At 45.3% G+C, this 15,769-nt stretch overlaps 1 long non-coding RNA gene across 1 annotated transcript; it reads left to right on the top strand.

Moving 5' to 3' along the window:
- Window positions 1-2,487: 2,487 nt before the first annotated feature.
- Window positions 2,488-4,959, top strand: LOC118238876. Its single transcript, XR_004770245.1, has 3 exons — window positions 2,488-2,921; window positions 3,031-3,293; window positions 4,723-4,959. It is a non-coding gene; the product is annotated as an uncharacterized LOC118238876 (long non-coding RNA).
- Window positions 4,960-15,769: the final 10,810 nt, after the last annotated feature.

Below are 15,769 nucleotides of genomic sequence, written 5' to 3'. Positions count from 1 at the left end.
CTCCAGTTCCAGAGGATCCAATGCCTTCTTCTGATTTCCATGGGCATTAGACGTTGCACATGGTACACATATGTGCATGCAGGCAAAACACTGATACACACAAATAAATACATCTAAAAAATAAAAAATACGGTTCCTATAGGGCAGTGTGGTGAGGTATACCTATAATTCTAGCACTCTGGAGGTGGAAGCAGGAATTTGGTGAGTTGGAGGATAGCCTGATCTACATAGTCAGCTACAGGCCAGCCTGGGCTAAATAATGAAGCCCTCTGTGTTAGTTACTTTTCTATTGCTTCGATTAAATACTAAGACCAAGGCCACGAATAGAAGAAAGTTTATTTATGTTCCAAAGGAATAAGAGTTTATTTATGTTGCAATGCAATAAGGAAGCAGAAAGATCTGGTCCTTAACTGTAAGCACAAAGCAGAAAGGGGAGCTGCAAGTGAGCTGAAGCATACAAGTCTCAAGGCTGGTGACACTTCCTCCAGCAAGGCTGCACCATTTAAAAACTTTGAACCCTGACTCTTTTTTTTTTTTTACTTCCAATAGTCAATATGCATCTTAACAAATCACTAAAATGATTTAAAAGGATGATTTCCATAGTTACATTAAAATTTCATTATGCCAGTATCATAACATGTCATCATTTCCATATTGGTTGGTTTAGCTGTCTTTTTTTCTAATGTGTTTGTCTGTCTGGGGGATAGGGTCTCATTATCTAAGCCAGGTTGGTCTTGCATTTAAGAGTCTCCTGCATCAGCCTCCTGTGTGCTGGGATTCTAGACATGTGATGAGTCCTCCATACTCATTACCAAGCTGATTTTCAGACATGTGATCTCACCACCAGCAGCTCTGTGTCCACACCAAGCATCAAATACAGTAGTTTTGGGAAACTGCTGGTTTCTTCATGAGCCAGAGGCATAGGCTGTGCCATCTGTCAGGATGAACCCCAGCTTCCTTGAGCAACTTCCCCTGGAAGCAACTGAGAATTGGAAGAAGCCTGGGCCAGGGAAGTCCCAGATGGATGTAACAAGCACAGGAAAAGGGGGGGGGGCGGAGATACGACATCCTAGAGCCTATGGTGCACCCCAAAGTATTCATAAGCTTGAGCAGGGTGTGTAGGTTGGGCCCTGGGTTTGGTCCCCAGCACTACAATAATAATAACAACACAATAATAGCATCCCATTGTAAACCATGGAGTGTTCATATTCTCTCTTCCGCCAGCATTTCCTTCATTCATTAACAGCAGATGTGTATTGAACATGTCAGAAGTACAAAGCACCAAGGGCTATGAGCAATTCACAGGCTTCACCCTCGTCAGTCATCAGTGTAAACACGATGGATGCCACTTAGTGACATATTAAGAAAGGAAAAATAATCTGGGGCAGTGGTAGAAGTGCCTTTAGTCCCAGCACTCAAAAGACAAGCAGGCAGGTCTCTGAGTTCAAGACCAGCCTAGCCTGGTCTACAGAGTGAGTTCCAGGACAGTCAGAGCTACACAGAGAAACCCTGTCTCAAAAAACAAAAACAAACAAACAAAAACAAAAAAAGAAAAGAAAAAAGAAAAGGTAAAAAAAATAAACAGGCAGGCAAAGACAAAAGAAATTTTGCCTAATTCATGACTCTGCTCAAGTTCATCCATTAAGTTGTTTTGCTACAGAAGGAATACTTCCCAGCCCACAACTTAACCATGTTTCTCCTTTTCAAATCTATTAACGGTTCAAAAGTAGTTCAATATAGAGATTTATTTTAGATTTTTTATTTTTTTATTTTAAATTTTGTCTTTTCCCAGACTAATGATGTAATCCTTTTTTTTTTTTTTTTTTTTTTTTTGAGACAAGATCACTCTGTAGTTCAAACTGATATCAGACATGCTCAGGCTGGCTCAAACTCAAGATCCTCCTGCCTCAGTCTCTCAAGTGCTGCACACACTTTCAATAGGGACAATACGGTGAGCCACAACACTCAAGTCACCCAGCCATCATGAAGGGAAGGAATGGAACATCCTGCTGAGCTGTGACAGCCCAGGGTTAAACAAATTTCAGTTTATAGTGGGTTTGTAGAGATAGACCCCCACTGTAAGTCAGCCAGGGCTCATGCTCACTATATTTCGTTCATTCATTAACAGACTTACACTGTGACAGAAGCTCCAAGCATAAAGTGCTATGAGCAGTTCACAGACTTTGCCCTTGTCATCAGTGTGGACATGACAAATGTCACTTGCCACAGTCCTCTCTCCAGCCCAGGTGACCCCTCTACCCTGGTGCTTCAGGAAACCGAATCTTTCTAGAATCTAGAGTCTAGATGTTCAGCAACCCATCTGCAAGGGCCAGAGCCCAGATTCCCTGCTTCTTGCCAGTGGGAACAACTCTGCCTACCCCTTAGAGAACTCAGGCTTCAGAGAGCCATTCCTGTGGGGACTGTAAGGTTCTGGGTGGAGCAGGATGATGACTCAGCCCTGTAAGCAGGCAGGACCCGACCTGTAGGAGAGAGATAAGGGCCCCTCCTTGCCTCTCATGCCCATTTCCCTCCCTTTTCTCCCTTCCTTAATTGTTATTCTTGGAAATTGGGTTTTTCCTTTTGTTTATTTTGTGTGGGGTAAAGGGACTGGGGGAAACATAACCTTGGTCTGGGGGTGTCTGGGAAACTGCAGGGCAGGAAAGAGTGGCTGTGGTGTCCGGTGCTCGACACTGAGCAAGCCTCTGGTCACATCTGCTCTGCAGGACTCCAAACTTCAGGGCTCTTAGCAGACCACCGGCTCCCCGTGGTTTAGAACAAGGAGTTTGAGTGCTGCACAAGAGACCCTGGCTGAGCTGTGAGAGCCAAGGGCCAAGGGCCTCACCTTAAACAAGGAGGGGGGCTTCCTCTTTAAGGCTCTGTCCATTCACCAAGCCACAACCCTGCAGGACCGCAGCCGGCAGGTTCGACCTCCCCCCCCCCGCCCCCGCCCTACTTTGTGGAAAAGTAGCAGGAAGATCTGAGTCCTAGATTAGGTAAGCCTCCTTCTGAGAAATTTCTCTTACAACCTAGATGGAAACTATTCAGGAAGAGAAAAAGTAAAATCCAGGCGATCCTGAAGGCGAGCTGGCTCCGGGAACCTAGAAATTCCCTAACACCCCAATTCTCCTCTGGCAGAGGCTTTTAAGACCAGCTGAAGATCAGTCCCCTGAGGAGGGTTGAGAAGCTACAAAGGAACCTCTGGCCCAGGGGCTCTACCCTTCCCGGTGCTCTCACTGGCTTGGGGCGGCCAGGAAGTCCAGCTGGGCCTTCCACCTGCACCCTGAGGCTGGCAGGTAAGTGTTCTGACGGCGCTCCTTACTGATCCAGCCCCACCCTTGGGAGAGGCTGCCTGTTGCTAGGTGGAGCAGTTTACTGGGTGAAGGCAGCTCCAACCAGCGTCAACAGCAGAGCTATGAAGCTGAACGCACGCTCTGTGGTTCCTTCAACCGGGCTGCTCCAACTAGAAAAGCCCAGGGTGAGTCTGGTGCTTCCAGGGCCAGTGGCTGCTGAGCCAGTAGGCAAACAGCAGGCATCCTCCAGCCAAAGAGCCTGGTAATTGAGACAACCCACACTCCCGCGCTGGGCCGCCACTGCAGGAAAGCTAATTAGTAGTTGCAGGCGCAAATCTTAAGGAGGCGCATGCCTCCGAATCATGCAGGGACAGGATCTGGCCCCGAGACTATGTGCCTCCTTAAATGTTGCACCCACTCAACTTCGCTGGGCCAGCCTCCGCAATCCGAGCCTTGCCTGGAAGTGGTCAGAAGCCAAAAGCGGCACTTTTGATTCCCTGCAGGATGACTGCCCACTCTGTTCTTAAACTTGAGGATCCTCTAGTTTTGGTTAGGTAATAATACTCTCTTCACATCTGAACACCAGAAATTACGATTAAGATCTGTAGAAGGCAAGTAAGGGTATGTTTCTAGTAATTGCAAAAATGAAATAAGCAAATGACAGACCGCAGGCTGCGGATTTGATATATAGCTAACTCCACTGAGCCTGGGGCTTTGCTTTATTTTATTATTTTATTTTTTAAAGAACAGGTTTTTTTAAAAGAGATTTATTTATTAAGATTTATTTTAAAATTATATTTATGTATCTTGCTCGTGTGTATGTGTACCACGTGCTAGCCTGGTGCCCAGGGAGGTCAGAGGGGCTCAGATTCCCTAGAACTGAAGTTACAGATGGTTGTGAACCCTCTGATGTGGGTGCTGGCAACTGAACCTGGGTTCTCCGTGAGAGGAGCCAAGCACTCCTCCCCTCACTTTTTGATTATTTGGGAATTTCTTTTTTCTTTCTTTCTTTCTTTTTTTTTTTTTTTTTTTTTTTTTTTTTTTTTTTTGGTTTTTCGAGACAGGGTTTCTCTGTGTAGCTTTGGAACCTATCCTGGCACTCGCTCTGGAGACCAGGCTGGCCTTGAACTCACAAAGATCTGCCTGCTTCTGTCTCCCGAGTACTGGGATTAAAGGCCTGTGCCTCCAACACCTGGCATATTTGGGAATGTTATGCAATGCACTCCAATCACACTTGCTTCCCATTCCTCCCAGGCCCTCCCTCCCACTCTTCTGCCCTTCTTCAAAAAGAAAAAGAAATGCATCAAATGTTTTTCCCACTGGGCAAGAATGAGACTACTACCATAATTTTGAGCCAAATTTGAAGCAAGTTATGGTGATTTGAATAGGTATGGCCGGCATAGACTAGTTTGTTTGAATGCTTTACCTATAGGGAGTGGCACTATAGGAGGTGTGGCCTTGTTGGAGGAAGTGTGTCACCGTGGAGGCGGGATTTGAGGTGTCATATGCTCAAGCTACACCTAGCGTGGGACACAGTTCACTTACTTCCTGTTGCCTGCAGATCAAGATGTAGAACTCTCAATCAGCTCCTTCTCCAGCAACATGTCTGCCTGAATGCTTCCATGCTTCCCACAATGATGACAATGGACTAAACCTCTGAAACTGTGAGCCAGCCCCAATGAAATGCTTTCCTTTGTAAGAGTTGCTGTGTTCATGGTGTCTCTTCACAGCAATAGAAACCCTAACTAAGACACAGCTTGAATTAAATACTGGCCAGGATAATGGACTGTCCAGGTCCATTCCCGGGTCACCAGAAAATGGTGACCAATCACATTTTGCAGAGGCTTTTCAAGGCAATCTCGTAAGTCTCTTGTTCTCATCAGGTCCAATCAGGGGCAAGCATACATCCTGATGTATTTCCTGCCTAGGAGCCTCCCACCTCATGTGATCAAGCACATCTGATGCAGTTGAGTCAAACAAACTTGTTTAGAGGAGTGAAAACATAAACAAAAGCCTCCAGGATTTCGGGAAGTATCTGTCCTTGAGCAAGTTAGAGGCATTTTTGTTTTATGGATCTCTTGAGCACAGTAATTAAAACTTAAAACATAACTTTGACTCTTACGCAAGTCCAGTTTCTGTTGGAGCATGGTCAAGCTCCCAGTGGCCAGCCCCTTAAAGATAATTGAATCCTCCCCCACCTCTGTCAGAAGCCATGGACTGTGGAGAGCTACACTTCAGCATCTTTATCACTAGCCAGGTGTGCCAGTGTCAGTCTGTGATCCCTCCACTTGGGAGACGGAAGCAGGAGGGTCTGGAGTTCAATGTCATCTTCAGCTACATATTGAGTTTGAAGCCAGCCTGTACTACATGAGACCCTGTTTTTGCCAAAATGGGGCTGGGGGGCTGGGTATTGGGGAGATGGAAAGAGCCCTTGCTACATGCCCTAGTTTATTTGCTTTGTCAACTTGACACAAATTAGCATTGCCTGGGAAAAGGGAACTTTGATTGGAAAATGCCTCCATTATTCTGGCCTGTAGGCAAGTCTGTGGGGGCATATTATTATTATTATTATTATTATTATTATTATTATTATTATTATTACTATTGTTATCATCATCATTATTATCATTTTTAATGATTGTTTTTCAAGGATGTAGCCCACTGCAGGCAGTGCCATCCCTGGGCAGATGATCCATATAAAAAAGCAAGCTGAGAAAGCCATGGTGAGTAAGCCAGTAAGTAGCATTCCTCCATGGAGTGCTTCAGTTTCTGCCTTGAGTTCCTGTCCAACTTCCCTCAGTGATGAACTGTGACCTGGAAGTGTAAAATTAAATGAAATCTTTCCTCCCTTGCCCGGCGTTGGTGGTGCACGCCTCTAATCCCAGCACTTGGAAGGCAGAGGCAGGCAGAACTCTGTGAGTTCAAGGCCAGCCTGGTTTCCAGAGCGAGTGCCAGGATAGGCTCCAAAGCTACACAGAGAAACCCTGTCTTGAAAAAAAAAAAAACAAACAAAACAAAAAACAAACAAAAAACCTCTTTCCTTCCCCTAGTTGTTGTTGCCAGTGTTTTTATCACAGAGACAAAAAACAAAGCAGAACACCACATACCCTGGGGACCTGAATTAAAATTCCCACCACTGCATAAAAGAGCAGGCATGAGCACCTGTAACCCCAGTGCTGGAGCAAGGAGAAAGAGATCTTTGGAGCTTCCTGTCCCCCAAGCTCCAGGTTCAGGAAGACCTTGTCCCAAGGGAGTAAAGTGGAGAATGATGAAGGTGGACACCTTACAATTCTTACCCTGGCCTCTGCATACACAAGTGTGTGCATTCACATGTGCGCGACACACACACAGAGATAAAACAGTTCTAGGCTTGATGATGGCCCCACAGAGATAACATTGTAACCATTGAGTAATTCACCTGGTTGGCTTCTATAGATGTGCTCTGAGCCTTTGGGAAGAGCTAGAAATTACATGCGGGCTGCAGAGATGTCCCTCCACACTTGACCTCTGAAGAGGACACATCCTGTCGTGCTTTGTGGGTTCTAGTCTGTGTTGTTTGGTTTTTGTATCTCTCCTTCCTGCCACATTTCATTGCTTTCAGTGCGCCCCCCCTCCAGCCGCTACTCTGTAGACTGCTAACCATCCGATAGACTCTAACAAATAACCCAGACTGTTAGAACAGGGCTTCACCTAAGGAAAACGACATCCACTGAAGACATGGGAAGCATTCTAGTCATATGCATGGTTTTCCTTATAATATTTTTAAATCCTTTAAGAACTAACCCTGGGTTGAGATAGCTGTCAGCAAAGTGCTTGACTTACAAATACAAGGATCCAGTTGTGGTGGAACACACTTGTAATTCCAGCCCTGGGGAGGCAGAGATGCAGGCATCCTTGGGGGTTCCCTGGCCAGCATAGCCTACTTGATGAGTTTCAGGCCAGTGAGAGACCCTGTCTTAGTAAAAAGGTGGATGGCCCCTGAAGAACAACACCTGAGGTTGACCTTTGAACTCCACATGTACACACATGAACACCCGGCACACTCACGAACCACTCCCCAAAACCTAGTAGGGGGACCAGACTTATAACACAACGGTTGATGATTACCCTTTGTGAGAGGCCCAGGCGTGGGAAGAGACCGCCTCATTGGAGATAGCCAGTTCTTAGAAATAGAAGGAGCATACCTTTGATATGCACGCTAACCAATCTAGAGGCATCCCTCTCCTATCTGGCCTGCACATTGCAGGAGACAATACTCTTCTGCCTTAACATCCCTTAGCCATCCCAGGGCCAGGCGGCAGGCAGCTAGGGACCACCCCTGAATCTTAGAGCCGCTCATGGTCAATCCCAGACTGCCCTCCCTACATGCCTGACCTTTCCCATAAAAACCTCACTAAAGAGCATGGCCTAAGTCTTCCCCTTCCTCATGTCCTAGACTTCCTGACCACCCAGGGTCTGTTCCCATGAGGCCCTGTGTGGTGTGGCATGCTGTACTTCCTGTCTCCTGACATGTGAGTCAATGAACTTTGTCCCATAACTTTCCTGCTTCTCTCCTGGGTGCATCTGGACCAACACATAAGAGACTCCCAAACACAGCTTATCCAGGTTTCCTTTTGTTCACCTGATTTGTGAGCTTATGTTTGGTGAACAAGGCTGCCAGATACTGGATGAATGGAATATCTGTGTAACTTATAGGGACACTGATGGCTGGAAAATGCAGGTTTTCAAATAGTGCCATTATTATTATTTTAGTTGTTAAGAGTTCCCAAGGGCTAGAGAGATGGCTCAGTGGTAAAGAGCATATACGACTCTTGCAGAAGACCCAAATTCTGTTCCTAGCATCTGCATCAACCACAACTACCTGTAACTCCAGATCCAGGAATCTGATGGCCTCTTCTGGTCTCCTTGGTGCACTGCACTCACCTGCACAAATCCACACACAGATATACACACATATGCACATAATGAATAAAAAATCAAAAAACAAAAAAAACCCTTTGAGACAGTCTCACTATGCAGGCCTAGCTGGTGTGGAACTTGATGTGTGGACCAGGCTGGCCTTGAACTCATAGAGTCCTGCCTCCTTGTATGTCTGTGCCCCACATGTATGCCTGGTGCTTTTGAGGTCAGAAGAGGGTGTCTGAACATCTATAACTACAGTTACTAACAGCTATGAAGTACCACATGGGTGCTGGGAACTCATGTTTTCTGCAAAACAACAAGTGATCCTAACTGCTGAGCCATCTCTCCAGACCCATGTAATCAATCTTGATAGTAATAACAAGAACTGGACAGAGGGCTCAGTGGTCAAGAGCTCACACTCTCTTACAGAGGTCCCAAGTTTGATTCCCAGCATCCTCATCCGGTGGCTCACAACCACCTGTAACTCCACCTTCAGGAGCTCTGACGATGTCATCTGACCTCCACTGGTATGGCACCTGCACTCATATCCACATACCTCTTATACCACACACACACACACACACACACACACACACACACACACACACACACACACATCAATCTAACAACAGTAATAAATAATAATATAATAATATCTGCAATGTATTGATTACTTTTCTACCATTGTGATAAAAAATCCCTGACAGTGGAGGTTTCCTTCTAAGTCATCCCCATATACACATTGAGTTCAAGGCCAACCTGGGCTACTTGAGCCTCTTTCTCAACAAAAAAGAAGGAGGAGGAGGAGGAGGAGGAGGAGGAGGAGGAGGAGCTGGGCATAGTGGTACACAGCCTTTAATCCCAGCACTTGGGAGGCAGAGGCAGGTAGATGTCTGTGAGTTCAAGCCCAGCCTGGTCTATGTAGTGAGTTCCAGAACAGTCAGAGCTATACAGAAAAACCCTGTTTTGAAAAGGGAAAAAAAAAAGGCAAAACAAATAAAATATGTGATCAAGTTTGAGTTAGTGATTTTTTTCTTTACTGCTGTTAAAATATAGCGTTCTCTCAACATTGTCCTTGGTATTCTTTCTTCTGCTTGATTTAATCTATTGGTGACATTTTCTGTTGTTTTCGTTGCTACTATTGTTTGCTTTCTTGAGACTGGGTCTTATGGTAAGACCAGTCTGGCCTAGAACTTGCTATGCAGAACAAGTTGGCCTCAATCTTCTGGCAATATCCCCCATCGCTGCAGGGTGAGCCACCACACTGAATATATTCTTCACTATAGTTTTGTTTGCTTTATTAAGCCTTTTTTTTTAAAAAAAATCACATTAATTTAGTTATTTTCTGGTGGGGAGGGCACAAGCCATGGCAGACTTGTGCTTGTGGGGGGCAGAAGGTCAGAAGCCAACTTCCATGAGTTTAGTCCCTGCCGTCCACCCCGTGGGTCCCATAAATCAAGCTCAGGTCACCAGACTTGGCAGCCACTGCCTTTACCCACAGAGCCACCTCACTGGCATTTCATTGAGTTTTTCATTTCCAAAATGTCAGACTGACCTCCCCCACCTCCCAGTTTCTTTGCTGAGTTTCTCCTCTTTGGGGTAGCTTTTCTATACATTGACATCCTTACAGTATTTCCTCTACTACCATTGTTGTTGGTAGTGGTTGTTTTGAGACATGTTTCTCTGTGGAGCCCAGGCTGTCCTGGAATTTGCTCTGTAGTCCAGGCTGGACACCAACTCAGAGATCCCCTGCCTGTGCCTCCCAAGTTCTAGGACTAAAGACATAATCCACCACACCCAGATAGAAAAATTGTTAAGTTTTTTTTTTTGGTTCTTTGAGACAGGGTTTCTCTGTGGCTTTTGGAGGCTGTCCTGGAGCCTTGTAGCTCTTGTAGACCAGGCTGGTCTCGAACTCACAGAGATCCGCCTACCTCTGCCTCCCGAGTGCTGGGATTAAAGGCGTGCGCCACCAATGCCCGGCTGTAAGTTATTTATTTATACTTTTGAGCCAGAGTCTCATTATGTAACACTGACTGGCTTGGAACTTGCTATGTAGACAAGACTAGCCTACACAGCCAGTAATATGGCACCATCAGTGACCATAGGGGGGAAAGGCAAAAATGCCAAGTGTGAATCGAAAAATTAATTATGGTAAAAGTGATGATAATAAATGAAATAGAGTAAGGGTTCAGAGAAAGGAGAAAGAATAAAATGGAAAGAAAAGATTAGGGGAAGGGGAGGAGAGGAACAAAGGAGAAGGACAAGTACCCAACAATCTCACACAGTGCTGCTGCCAATTTTAAAAGAATTTTCTCAGAATGGCCACTAGGGCGCAGCCAAGTCCCGTGTAGTTGAAATTGTCCCTGGCAGATAAAGTCCTTGTCTGTCAAGGAGGCTGTGGTCCATAGACATGCTCCTGCAGCAGGTTCAAGAGATCCAAGCAGGAGCCCAAACCTCTGTCCTGTGCCCCTCCCTTTCTCTCCAGGGTTCCCACATTAAATCAAAACATAATCGGGGATTCCTGTCTACGGCACAGGACCCTACAAGAACTTCATTTTAGGGTTTATTTACCTTTGCCACCCAATTTTAGTTCTTTGTCCCCTGGTTCTATTAGAATACTGCCTACTCTGAAAAAATGCACTGCTCCGAGGACCTAGTGGCTAATTTAACCCTTCCAGGTGTACTCAGACTGGAGCGGATCTGGTCCCTAAGAATAGAGGTCTAAACATAGTTTCTAGAGAACCCTGCTTGGGTTGTCATATTTTCTGCCCATTATGGGACCATTGCTGAAAGTCTCTTTCGAATGCTTCCATGGCTCCCCGGGAGTTGTTCATAGGAGCTTAGGGATGCCCTATTGTCCTCCATCCAGATGGGGTACCTCTGACAGCTTCTAGAACACTTGAGGGGTTATCTACCCACATACACAAGGTGTCCTCAATGCACCAAGTCCAAAGCTGCATCTTGCTCCTTAAGATCATAGTAGAATATACAGGGGTGGCTTGGGAGATAATTCAGTGATTAAATTCTGGTCATTCAAGGGTGAAGACCAGAATTTGGGTCCTTATAACTAATTCTGGTTGAGCAAGGTGGCCCATCTATAATTCAGTCTCAAACACAAGGGGTCCCCAGAGCAGCATGGCAAGAGAGACTATATCAGCTCGCCCTGGGTTTGGCTGAGAGACGCTGCCTCATTGAAGAAGGTAGGAGAGAAATCGAGAATGATTTCTGAAATCCACTTTGGACCTTCAAATGCATACCATACACATTTGCCCACGCACATGCAAACACACACACACACAAACACATACAAACACGTGCATGTGTGCAAGGATGCAAATGAAGAGAGAAAAATACATAACCTAAAATTTATAGTCTGTTATGGGATTTTCAAACAGAGAAATGGGATAAAAAGCTTTCTGCCAGGAAGCAGCATTTATCTGTGCTGGCATTGGCTCAGCAGATTTACACCCAAAGGCTGAGCCCAAGTGCAGTGGGCTGTAGTTTTCTATACCTTTCGTTAGTTAGTTCCCGTATGTATACATTTTAGCACCTCTATTTCCCTTATATGGTAACATACATTCTAATCAGTGGTCTGTTATAGGGTCAAGACAGAGTCATGCATGCACACACAGACTCTAGTTATGCCATGTTCCCTTTCCTCTGTTTTGGGAGGACCCTTTACCACAAACCAAACCATGCTGCTTCTCATGTGCCTGGTTCTAAGGACTTATATGCATTTAATATTCGAACAATCCTCTAGGAGGTGCTATTGCTGTGCCTGTTGCATAGATGAGGATGAAGCACTTTGACTACAGTTACATGGGTGCTAAATGGAAGGGGCAAGCTTCGAACTCCCGCAGCCTTCTTCCTTCCTTAAATGTTGGGCATCTGTCATTTGGCCACATCCCCTCCTACTGCTCCATAAACGTGGATGGGCAATCTTACGTCCTTTGGGCAGCCAGCTGTAGTGGCACCTTGTTTTGGGGAAGCACACATGTAATGTCGGTAAATAATCCCTGCAGTCTTCTGCCCCTGGAGGTGCAGGGTCTGCAATCCAGGATGCTGAGACCACAACCCCAGCAAGCGCCTGAGCGAGCCCGTCTTCCTTACAAGGGCTCACGTCTGTCAGCACACCGAAACCACACCCTAAGGCCATTACCTCAAGCCTATTGGCAGAACAAGATGCCACTACAGCCAGCCTCCTCATAAGACAAAATAACACTTTTTAAAATATACGTTTCTCCTATTATTTTGTGTGTAAGCGTTTTGCCTACATTTATTTATATATATGTATATGTGCACCACATGTGCCTAGTGCCTACAGTTACAGAGGGTTGTAAGAGCTGCAATGTGGGTGCTGGAAATCGAACCCCTGTTCTCAGCAAAAGCAATAATTGCTTTTAGCCAGTGAGCCAACTCCAGTCCTCATCAAAAGGCTTTTTTTTTTTTTTTTTTTTTTTTTTTTTTTTTTTTTTTTTGACTGTGTTTCTCTGTGTAGCTCTGGCTGCCCTGGAACTCACAGAGATCTTCGTGCCTCTGCCTCCCAAATGCTGGAATTAAAGGAGTGCATCATCATTGCCCAGCATCATCTAAAGTCCTTAATGTTGGTATCCATGGCAAGTGGAATTACCTCATAGGAGTCAGAGATGATGCAGTAACAACATTGGAAGAAGTGTTAAGGTTCAAGACCCATCATGTCATTTTTCATAAATTAGAGCCCACAGAGATGAAATAACTTGTTCAAATCCACAGAACTCCATCAGGCTGAAGCTAAACTAAAAGAGAACATTCTACTAACAATGGTATCTTCGATGATTATATCTAGCATCTATGTGAGTGTTGCTACACGCCAGCAGCCAACAGCGAGCCCTTTGTATTGCCTTTCAATAGACCTGTAACTTGGAACGAGGGCAGAGAGTTTTATTTACTTTTGGTTCTTCATTGAATGTTTTTAAAAACCATTTTTTTTTAAAGACAGGGTTTCATGTATTCCAAACACTTGAGATGCCCTCTGAACCCCCTGCCTTTACCCCCTCAGTGCTAGCTAGGATTACAGGCGTGTGCCACCATGCCCGGTGTATACTGTGCAGGGGAAACCTTTGTGCATTCCAGGCAAGCACTGGAACAACTGAATTAAATCCCTAGCCCTGAACTATTTCCAGGGGCTGGAGAGATGACTCAGTGTTTAAGAGCGCTTGCTCTTCCTCCAGAGGATACACAGCAGGCAGCTCACAACCACCTGGAACTCTAGTTCTAGGGTATCTGACCACCTCTCTTGGTTTTGGCTGGTCATACACACACACACACACACACACACACACACACACACACTGAAAAAAAAAACTTTAAAATGAATTATTGACATTTTATTTCAATAAAGACATAGAGCTAGACTGGGGACATGATTCAGCAACCAGGTATGTGCCTATCACAAATGAAGCCCTGAATTTGATCCCCAGCACTCAAAAAATAAAAATAAGAAACTAGGGACTGGAGAAGCGGCTCATGAGTTTACACTGGTACTGCTCTTTCAAAGGACCTAAATTTGAGCCTGGCGGTGGTGGGGCCCGCCTTTAATCCCAGCACTCAAGAGGCAGAGGCAGGCGGATCTCTGTGAGTTTGAGGCCAGCCTGGTCTATAAAGTGAGCTCCAGGACAGCCTCCAAAGATACACAGAGAAACTCCGTCTCCAAAAAAACAAAAACAAAAACAAAAACAAACAAACAACAACAAAAAAATGTTTGAGTCAACGGTTCCCAGCACCTGAGTTGGGTAGTTTAGTGACTTGTCCAGAACTAGGTCTCTAAAAAGTGGTGGAGCCAAGATTGAAAGCCTGGTGGTCTGAAACTTTTGAATTATGTCCCACAATATCCGTTGATGACGGAGCCCTGGGTGCTTAAAACCAGAATGTGCTGTAAATAGTCCTGCTGCAGACAGATTTGCAGTTGGTCAGGAAACAGGAGAAATTTCATCCTTCTTTCATGTTTGCATTCCAGAGGGGACTACTCATGCTCTGCTGCGGGCAGGCTAGCAGTGCGGGTAGGCTAGAAGTGACACTCCTCCTCTGTCCCAGCTGGCCAGGCTAGCAGTGACACCCCTCTTCTGTCCCAGATGGCCAGGCTAGCAATGACACTCCTCCTCTGTCCCAGCTGATCCAAGGATGAAAGGCCAGCAATGAAGAGGCTCTGGAAGACAGGCGTTGTGGGAGGGGGGTGGGGATGACTAGAGCCCTACAGCTGCCCCTCCAAGGGAGAGAGAAATGTGCATTCTCAGGGTGTCCCCAGGGCTGGGTCCTGTGGAGGGTGGAAGCGAGAACCTGTCCTGTCTCTCTCCTAGGTCTTGGAGGATGTTGGCAATGCCCAAATGTCTTGGTTTGCAGACACAACCCTTCCCCTCTCTGTCTCATTCACCACATGGCTTCTCCGTGTGTTTTCTCTTTTATAAAGACACCAGTCATTAGCTGTAGGGGTCGTTCTAATCCAAGTATGACCTCATTTTAATTGATTCTGCTCGCAAAGGCTCCATTTTGAAATCAGTCACATTCGGATATTTTGGTGGGCATGAATGTTGAGGAGACACCATTCAACTAAGTACACTCTATCTTCTTGTTTCATACGTTAATAGAGACTGCTCTTCTGGAATATTTTGAGTCTTTTTTTTTTTTTTTTTTTTGAATGAGTAATGTCCAAGACCAGGAAGGCAGTGCAAAGATAATCTGCCCATTTACAGGGAAGGAAAAGAAAAGCGAGAAAGGGAGTCTCAAGTGTCCTCAGAACAGTTCAAAGACGTCTACGGGCCGGTGCCAAGAGATGACATCTGCTGGGTCAGGAGGGCAAAAGTGTACCATTTTAGCCACATGGCTTTTGGGTCAAAATGATTTTATTCTGGTAAGCATGAGGATGAGAGTGGCATAGGGGAAAGAACCGGTTTACTCAAACCAGCAACTCAGAAACCAAAGTATGTAGCTGGGAATGAATTTAGAGTAAAATATGTCATTCAAAAAAAAAGTTAAATGGGAGGAGTAAACAAAAACCCGATTGATCAAGGGCTACATCTTGATTCTGATTTAAAAAAAAAAAAGACGTTTTTAATTATGTGTATGTGTGTATGTCTGTGTGAACATTTGCACACAAATACAAGTGCCCTTGAAAGCCATAACCATGGGACACCTTCCCCCCATATTTAAAAGTTACAGGCAGTTGTGAGCTTCCTGGCATGGATACCAAGAACCAAACTCTACTCCTCTGTAGGAGTGGGACCTGCTTCTAACCACGGAGTCATCTCTCCAACCCCCTTGATTCTAATTGCAAAGTCAAAATAATAAGACTAAAATGGGTAGGGGCAACAGAAATGAGATGCATTCTGTAAGTTATATAAATGTTCAAATTCATTTGGAGTTTGAATGGGAAAAGGTTTTTAAGTTTGGTTGTTTGAGACAGGGCCTCACAATGTAGGCCATCCTGACAGGAACTTTGTAATCCCCCTGCATCAGCCACTTCAGTGCTGGATCACAAGTGTGTGCTACCATGTCCAGCTCAAAAAATACCTTTCAAGGAAAAAGAAATGTGCAGATGAACT

The sequence above is a fragment of the Cricetulus griseus genome, chromosome 5 (assembly GCF_003668045.3).
Source record: "Cricetulus griseus strain 17A/GY chromosome 5, alternate assembly CriGri-PICRH-1.0, whole genome shotgun sequence".
Taxonomy (NCBI): Eukaryota; Metazoa; Chordata; class Mammalia; order Rodentia; family Cricetidae; genus Cricetulus; species Cricetulus griseus.
Note: the sequence above shows the minus strand (reverse complement) of the source record. Positions and strands in the feature narration are given on the sequence as shown.